This window comes from Aedes aegypti, chromosome 3 (assembly GCF_002204515.2).
Source record: "Aedes aegypti strain LVP_AGWG chromosome 3, AaegL5.0 Primary Assembly, whole genome shotgun sequence".
Lineage (NCBI taxonomy): Eukaryota > Metazoa > Arthropoda > Insecta > Diptera > Culicidae > Aedes > Aedes aegypti.
In genome coordinates, this window is record NC_035109.1 from 168,244,415 (window position 1) to 168,253,731 (window position 9,317).

Below are 9,317 nucleotides of genomic sequence, written 5' to 3' on the forward strand. Positions count from 1 at the left end.
AAATATTTTAGAAAAAATAAACAAAAATATAAAATGGGATTTTTTATTGTGTTTTAGAATATTTTGAACAGACTGTTAAACAATGACATTGTTTCAGAGGTATCGAATGAATGTTTGACGTTTTGGTCAAAACCAGTCAAATATTTGACCTTGCAATCTTTTGGCGATCTAATATGAAGTTAGAGGAGCGAAAATTTGAATTGGGATTTACTATTTCTCATGTGTCTATTTGATAACATAAGTTTCATAATTAGGCACATACAAGTTATCACCAATAACTTTCATTGGAATGTACAAGACTCTTTATTTATAGAAAGACATCTTGATCTTTTTTCCGATGGTCAAGATATCGATAGCAAAAACAATTTTCAACATGTTATATATTGAATTTAAAAAGTTTTCTTCTCGCTTTTTGCTGTTTTTCCGTTTCAATGCCTCACATGCTCTAATGGAAAGATTTATTATATTCTAATTCTTATGACATTAAAATTATGTACTTGGCTTTCGAGCAAATGTGGTAAAGCTCTCTAAGGTATAAAAAAACACATTCATTTGAAACATTGCTTTCATTAATTGAACTTGACAGTAACTACTGTGGCAAAGAATTTAAATCTTTGACAAAACCTAATTTTTACTATAACATTTCGTCAGATAGATTAGCTGAAATTTTGCAAATCGACTGGAAGCATTCTTTTGGATGGAAAATAGCATATGGTGTTTTTATCGAAAATATTTGTTGTGACCTACTGTTTGAATTGAAGTACTGATACTTGGTACTGATACAACCATTGGTCCAGGTGTCCTAATTTTAAATTTGAGAAAATGTTATTTTTTGACGCGGATTGCTGCCTCCAGACGCGGATCGAGTTTTGGTAGTCGCGATATTCGCGGATGAAATTTTGAAGTTTTTGTAACAGCCCTGTTACTGTTACTGAATGCCATTGAGTATAACTCTCAAAATAATCAAAATCATCTTATGATTTGCAAAATACGTAATTAACTTAGTTAGAAATCTAAGTAAATGTAAACCCAATGGGTCGTATGAATAAAATGTAGTAAAGTTGAGTTTACTACATTCTCGGTAGTAAACGCTAAATGTGGAACACGAGTGGAACATGTTTGTGTCATTTTCCTTTCTACACCTTTCGAACATACTACAAACAACGCATTGATATGAATAAAGGTAGCATTTACTACAAAGCTACAGGTAGTTAGCTCCAGAGGTTGCTACACATGCTTTGAGATTGCGGAATTGAATGGAATAATGTACTTGTGAGTAAAAATCATGGCAAAACGATATGAGTTTTGATATTTCGGAAGGTATTTTGAGTTTTGCTTAGGAATTCTGAGGTTATGAAAACATTCGCCCCGCCAATTCTGAGATTCCGGTAAGATTATCGGCAGTAGCAATTTGTAATATTCGTGTGAATTCTGGCATTAAGATAATTATGTTATTTTCTAGGAATTTTAGGATGTCGGTAGGAATTCAGATATTTATAATGTAATTCTGAATTTTACGTGTAAATTCTGACATCTCAGATTCTCAGATTTCCTTTGGAATTCCGGAATTCCTATAGGAACTTTGGGATTCCGATAGGGATGTCGGATTTTTTATGATAATACCATTCTAGGAATATTGCGGAAATATTAGAAATCTGGTAAAAACTCTAGAATTGGGGTGGGGATGGGATTCCGGATATTAATCTCTTAAAATTCTGTGGGTATCTTTGAGACGGTATTTCTGTAAGAATCTATGAGATTGCGGTGGGATTCCTGCGAATTATTGTGTGAATGTTTGTAATTCTGAAAATCAATCTTGTTAATTATTGTAAAAACCTTTAAGATTCCGTTGATCTCCAGTTCCATTGCATTTCACAGCAAAGCTTCAATATAAACCTTTTGAATGTCGGTAAATATTTTATAGATTTCAATGGGATTTTTTGTGAAATCGATGAGAATTTTAACAATTTCAAAGGGAACCCTGGTGTTTTAGGGGAGATCCTCATTGAATTCTAACGACTACCAATGGAATCGCTACAATTCCCATAAAAATCTCTACATTCTAAGTTCTAGAAATTCCAAGGATACTATCAGAAACCCCATCAAAATAACGAGAATATCACAGAAACACTTAGAACTTTCGGAATTCAACATGCTGTTAAGAAAACACACGGGGAGCATCAAAATTCTACCGCAATTTCACCAGAATCTCAGTACTGGTGCTAGAAAATATGTGGTTCCCAATTTGATAGCTGTAGTCTCAAGATCTCTTCATAGATAGATGAAAAAAACCGAATTTAGTACTATACCATTTAATTCCACTAGAGTTTGTATCCTTTGACAGATACGCGTATTTCGACCTCAACTGTAAGGCCGTCTTCAGTGTCGTGTACTAGACTCGACTTGAAGAAAACCATCGTATGCACACATTATATATTAACACTAGGTATAACCGTATTTCCCTACCCATTATTATTTTTTAACTTAAAATTTATGAGCTTTAGGTACATTCCATCCCTCTTTTGTTGAAACTTTAAATGCTGAAAGGTACATCACGGGAACGATTAGTAGGTACCAAGTTGAATAGCCATGTATTGCCGTTGCCGTTGTCTCTGTTGAGTAGCGTCGTAGGTACCTGTTTGCAAATTTCCAGACTCTCCGCCACATCCAGTTTCCAAGGAGAAGAAACATTTCTCAAAATTTTGATATCGGCCGTCGTAATTGTATGTCCTTCTGAAAAGATATGTTCTGCCACCTTAGATTTGAAATCGTATGTCATCCCCTTGTCTATCGTCTTCTGAGCTTTTCCTATTTCCGCTAAGTGTTCCTTGAATCTAACCTCGAGAGACCGCTTTGTTTGACCAACGTAGACCTTATTGCAGTGGGAACAGCTGATTTTGTAAACACCATAGATGTTAAGCTAATATAAAAAAAATCATCAATCACTGGCGTTGGCGAAGACCGAAAGCCACTCAGAAAATTCTTTGATGTACCATCATCATAAAATCATAGACATAAAGAGAATACCAGACTAATCGCAAAATTACACTACAAATCTTGTCAAATAACAGCACCTTCATGATTTGTGCAAATTATCGCGTAATCGATTAGATTCCATGCATTTTCTTCATATGCATGATTGTATTAATTTTAAGCGTCACTCTGAATAGATTGGGTGATATGAATAAAAAACGTTGAACTTTACTACATGTAGCATCTACTCAAAAACAAAATCCACAAAGTTTACTACACTTTTGGTATGAATAAAAAACTTTTCGAACATGTAGTACTTACTACTTTCGAACATGAGCAGTGACTGAAGCTGCACGTTAAGAAATTTCCATTCAGAGTGCAGAGTGATTCTACACGTAAAGAACAATCTATTCAGAGTGACGCTTAAAATTAATACAATCATGCATATGAAGGAAATGCATGGAATCTAATCGATTACGCGACAATTTGCACAAAATCATGAAGGTGCTGTAATTTGACAAGTTTTGTAGTGTAATTTTACGATAAGTCTGGTATTCTCTTTATGTTCATGATTTTATGATGATGGTACATCAAAGAATTTTCTGAGTGGTTTTCGGTCTTCGCCAACGCCAATGATTGATGATTTTTTTTTTAAATATTATCTTAACATCTATGAAGTCATCTTGAGACTACAGCTATCAAATTAGGAACCACATATTTTCTAGCACCAGTACTGAGAATTCTGGTGAAATTGCGGTAGAATTTTGATGCTCATGTGTTTTCTTAACAGCATGTTGAATTCCGGAAGTTCTAAGTGTTTCTTTGATATTCTCGTTATTTTGGTGGGGTTTCTGATAGTATCCTTGGAATTTCTAGAACTTAGTATGTACAGATTTTTATGGGATGGTAGTCCCATTGGTAGTCGTTAAAATTCAATGAGGATCTCCCCTAAAACACCAGGATTCCCTTTGAAATTATTAAAAAAAAATCCAATTAAAATCTATAAAATATTTACCGACATTCAAAAGGTTTATATTGAAGCTTGCTATTTGCTTTGAAATTCCAACGGAACTGGAGATAAACGGAATCTTAAAAACCTTTAATATATTTACAATAATTACAAAGATTAATTTTCAGAATTACAAATATTCACATAATAATGCGCAGGAATCCCACCGGAATCTCATAGATTCTAACAGAAATACCGTCTCAAAGATACCCACAGAATTCAAAGAGATTAATAACCGGAATCCCATTCCCACCCCAATTCTAGAGTTTTTACCAGATTTCTAATATTTCCGCAATATTCCTAGAGTGGCTTTTAAAATTCCAGAATTATCATTAAAAATCCGACATCCCTATCGAAATACCAAAGTTCCTACAGGAATTCCGGAATTCCAAAGGAAATCTGAGAATCTGAGATGTTAGAATTTACACGTAAAATTCAGAATTACATTATAAATATCTGAATTCCTACCGACATCCTAAAATTCCTAGGAAATAGCATAATTCTCGTAATGCCAGAATTCACACAGATATTACAAATTGCTACTGCCGGTAATCTTACCGGAATCTCAGAATTGGCGGGGCGAATGTTTTCGTAACCTCAGAATGCCTAAGCAAAACTCAAAATACCTTCCGAAATATCAAAACTCATATCGTTTTCCCATGATTTTTACTCAAAAGTAAATTATTCCAACCAATTCCGCAATCTCAAAGCATGTGTAGCAACCTCTGAAGCTAACTACCAGTAGCTTTGTAGTAAATGCTACCTTTATTCATAGCAATGCGTTGTTTGTAGTATGTTCGAAAGGTGTAGAAAGGAAAATGACACAAACATGTTCCACTCGTGTTCCACACATAGCGTTTACTACCGAGAATGTAGTAAACTCAACTTTACTACATTTTATTCATACGGCCCATTGTCTCGGATTCGGGTCGGGTCCGAGTTTGAAAAAATAAATAAGAACCTGATTCTGGCTTGTTATATGTGAAACCCGAACATTTCTACTAAATACGAAGATTAGTTTAAGTGTAAGGGTAAATTCATTCATTGCGTCACGCAAAATTTAGTAATATCGTTCCCTTTCACACATTGGGCCGTTTGAATAAAATGTAGTAAAGTTGAGTTTACTACATTATCGGTAGTAAACGCTATATGTGGAACACGAGTGGAACATGTTCGTGTCATTTCTCTTTCTACGCATTTCGAACATACTACAAACAACGCGTTGCTATGAATAAAGGTAGCATTTACTATAAAGCTACTGGTTTACCATTAGCTGCAGAGGTTGCTACTCATGCTTTGAGATTGTTGAAATGAATGGAATAATTAAAATTTGAGTAAATATCATGGGAAAACGATGTCAGCTTCGATTTTCGAAAGGTATTTTGAGATTTCCGTAGAAATTTTGATATTTCGAAAACAATTTTGAGATTCCGGTAAGGAGTTTGGAATTTATTTGAGAGATCTGGTATTCTTTCTGGCGTAAGAGAGCCTAATTCTCAGCTTAGTGTTCTTATGAGTACTTACACAGTTTGTAACTGTGAGCTTTTTAATGTCAATTGTCCATTTTGCATGTGAATATTGTGTGTCTGGTACGAAGATACTCATTACGATAATTATGTTCAATCTGGTATTACGATAATTATGTTGTTTCTTAGGAATTGTCGGATGTCGGATCGATTTCAGCTAATTATAAAGTAATTCTTAATTTTATTTAAGAATGACTGACATCCTAGATTCTCTGATTTCCTTTGGAATTCTGGAATCCCTATAGTAATTCTGGGTTTCCGATAGGTATTCTAGACTTGTTATAACAATTCTGGGATTCTGGAAGCCATTCTGGGATTCTTTTGGAAATATTGTAAATCTGATATTTGATCTGGCTATTTATCTTTTGAAATTATTTGGGTATCTTCAAGACGGTATTTCTGTAAGAATCTCTGAGATTTCAGTGAGGTTCCCGCAAACTCTGGTCCGAATCTTTGGGATTCTTGTAAATTTTAGATCCCTTTGATTTCCAGTTCCGTTGAGATTTCAAAGGAAATCTATTATATTATAAACCTTTGAATGTCTGAATGTAAAAATGTGAAAAAAATCCTTAATTCAACCACTATTGTGAGAATTTATTTTTATTCCTAAGAATTCCAGTGATACTACCAGGAAACCTACCGAAATGACGAGAATACCACAGAAATACTAAGAAACCCATATCCATCATCGGAATTCAACATGCTGTTTTTTTTAATTCACAGAGGAAGCTCAAAATTCTACCGCTATTTCATCAAATTCTCAGTACTGGAATCTTGAAAATGTTAGGAGGTTTATAATTCCACAAATGCTGTAATCTCAAGATTCCTTCATAGGATACAGATTTCTAGCTGAAATTCCAAAATTCTCAGAAAAATCTTTGTAATCATCATAAAATTCACATGTACATAAAAGGAATGCTAGATTTATCGCAAATTTATACCTCAGATCGTGTAAAATTACATAGTTTACATGAATTAATGTCCATGCTCAATTACGCGATGTATAGCGGGAATTCACATGGTTTGTCGTGCGAATAAGCGACAAATTTGGCATATATGCATGATTTTATTGATTTTAAGTGTCACTCTAGATGGAATTTTCTTAACGTGCAGCATCACTTAGCACTCTGAATAAAATTTTCTTAACGTGCAGCATCAGTCACTGCTCATGTTCGAAAGTAGTGTACCGTTCTGATTCAAATTCCGGACAGCTTCTGATTCCGGACACTCTTCTTTGTATAGGAAAGGTTTCAATAGAAATGTTTCAAAATTTCCCGTTGAAAAGTTCCCAATTTTCAGGCGCGTTTGAATTATGATTTTTAAATAGCAATCCAAGAAAATTTATATTTGCGCAACAAGTTTTGACGTTGGTCTTACGAATGCGGGAGTTTGATTTATAATTTGACTAGTTGAGTTTTGGTTTTCGAGAGCTGTCCGGAATTCGAAACGAGGTGTCCGTGAAATGGAGCAAAAGTGAGGTTGCGTCCGGAATGAGAATCAAGGAAAGATCATTAATTTCTATTTATTTTAGGTAATTCAAGCAGTGGAATCCTAATCTTCGCCCATCGTTCGGAAGTTAAGTGTTTTAGAAGCCTGATAACGCACAGGTATCTTACATTATGTTTCAATTTATATGCTTTTGAATCGGTTATACTTCACTGAGCTCTTAAGTGTCCGTAATCTGAATCAAAACGGTACTACATGTTCGAAAGGTTTTTTATTCATACCAAAAGTGTAGTAAACTTTGTGGATTTTGTTTTTGAGTAGAGGCTACATGTAGTAAAGTTCAACGCTTTTTATTCATACCGCCCGATGTATAACATATTCGCTGCCGCAAACGCGCTCATCTCGTTCCGACCTTTATAAGTCAGCAATTCTTATAAGAATATACCCCTTCCACTTAGGAGCCGTCCACAAATTATGTAACACTTTAACACTTCTGTCGTCGCGCTGTTCTATTTTGTACAACAGTGCTGAAAAAACCTCGCTTACCGTACACAGCATTAGCGTGGTGGTTCTGACGGTGGCAAACTGCGCGTCGACTGAAGGGTTAAGCTAGGTATGCTGTTCGGCTCAAGAAAAGAAAAAAATTCTGCTCAAGAAATGGTCAAGAAATTTCCTTCAGCAAACTCCATTAAGCCATTTTACGAGACGTTCGAATGACGTTTTCTGGCGGGCCGCTCTTTGTTGTTGTTCAAAAAACTGGCGCTGGTCACATTTTTGTTGGCGATGACGTCCCCGTCTCTTTCAGCGCATGTTTCTCCCGGTTTACATGTATTACAGGTAACGTAGATGAAAAATATCTTCCCTGCCTACTGATTTAAAATTTACATGCGAAAATTTAAAACTTTGTTGCACTGCCACCAGCGCCATTGTTCATTATGCTTCTTCCAAATGTAACGCTAGAAGAAACGTAAATAAATCGGCCCGCCAGAAACTTTCAAAGCTGGTAAACAAACGGAAACCATATGATTCGAAACGTCTCATAAAATGGCTTTTTGAGTTGACATTTCTTGTCAACTGCGTACTGCGATCAAGGAAAAATGCTTTTCTTGAGCATTTCTTGCAAGAAATTTCCCACGCATCGAGATGGCGATTACTTTTCTGGTGAAGTGCATACTTCGTTTTAGGGAGGGAGGGAATATGCTCAAACGTTACAGCTCATACCTAAGAGCAGCCGTAACGGTGCGCGGCTAAACTAAATTACATAGCGCAGTATCATTACGCTGATCCGTACCGGGCGCTGCTAACCGGGGTAGCAAAATGACAGCGCTCCCTTCGGAAAGCATCGGGTGAGCAAATTTAGCAGCGCGATAGTTGCGCTGCTATTCGATCTGAATTCAAGCATATGGTGTGGGATATGAAATTCTGGTTGGAGTTTTGGAAATCTGATGCGCATGAAGTAGAAATTTCAAAATTTTGGGAATTCGGGTAAACCTTCAAGATTTTGATAAGAATACTAGGAATCTGATGCAATTATTGGAAATCCGATAGAAGTTTATGAAATATTCGAAAATCCTCGTAAGAATTTATCGATTTCGGAGAATTATGGGATTTTGGGATTCCGCCTGGAATCCTCGGGATTTCGACTGAAAGCCTAGGGATTCCGACTGGAATCCTTGGGATTCCGACTGGAATCCTTGGGATTCCGACTGGAATCCTTGGGGTTTCTGACTGGAATTGGAAAGAGATTTTGATAAGAATACCGATTGGAATCCTTGGGATTCCTACTGGAATTCTTGGGATTTCGACTAGAATCCTTGGAATTCCGACTGGAATCCTTAGAATTCCGACTGGAATCCTCGGGATTCTGACTGGAATTGGAAAGAGATTTTGATAAGAATACCGACTGGAATCCTCCGAATTCCGACTGGAATCCTTGCGATTCCGACTGGAATCCTTGGAAGTGCGACTGGAATCTTCGGGATTCCGGCTGGAATCCTTGGGATATCGTCTGGAATCCTCGGGATTTCAGCTGGAATCTTGGGGATTTCGGCTGGAATCCTCGGGATTCAGACTAGAGTCCTCGGGATTCTAGTCGGAATCCCAAGGATTCCAGTTGGAATCCCAAGGAATCCAGTCGGAATCCCTAGGATTCCAGTCGGAATCCCAAGGATTCCAGTCGGAATCCCAAGGATTCCAGTCGGAATCCCAAGGATTCCAGTCGGAATCCCAAGGATTCCAGTCGGAATCCCAAGGATTCCAGTCGGAATCCCAAGGATTCCAGTCGGAATCCCAAGGATTCCAGTCGGAATCCCAAGGATTCCAGTCGGAATCCCAAGGATTCCAGTCGGAATCCCAAGGATTCC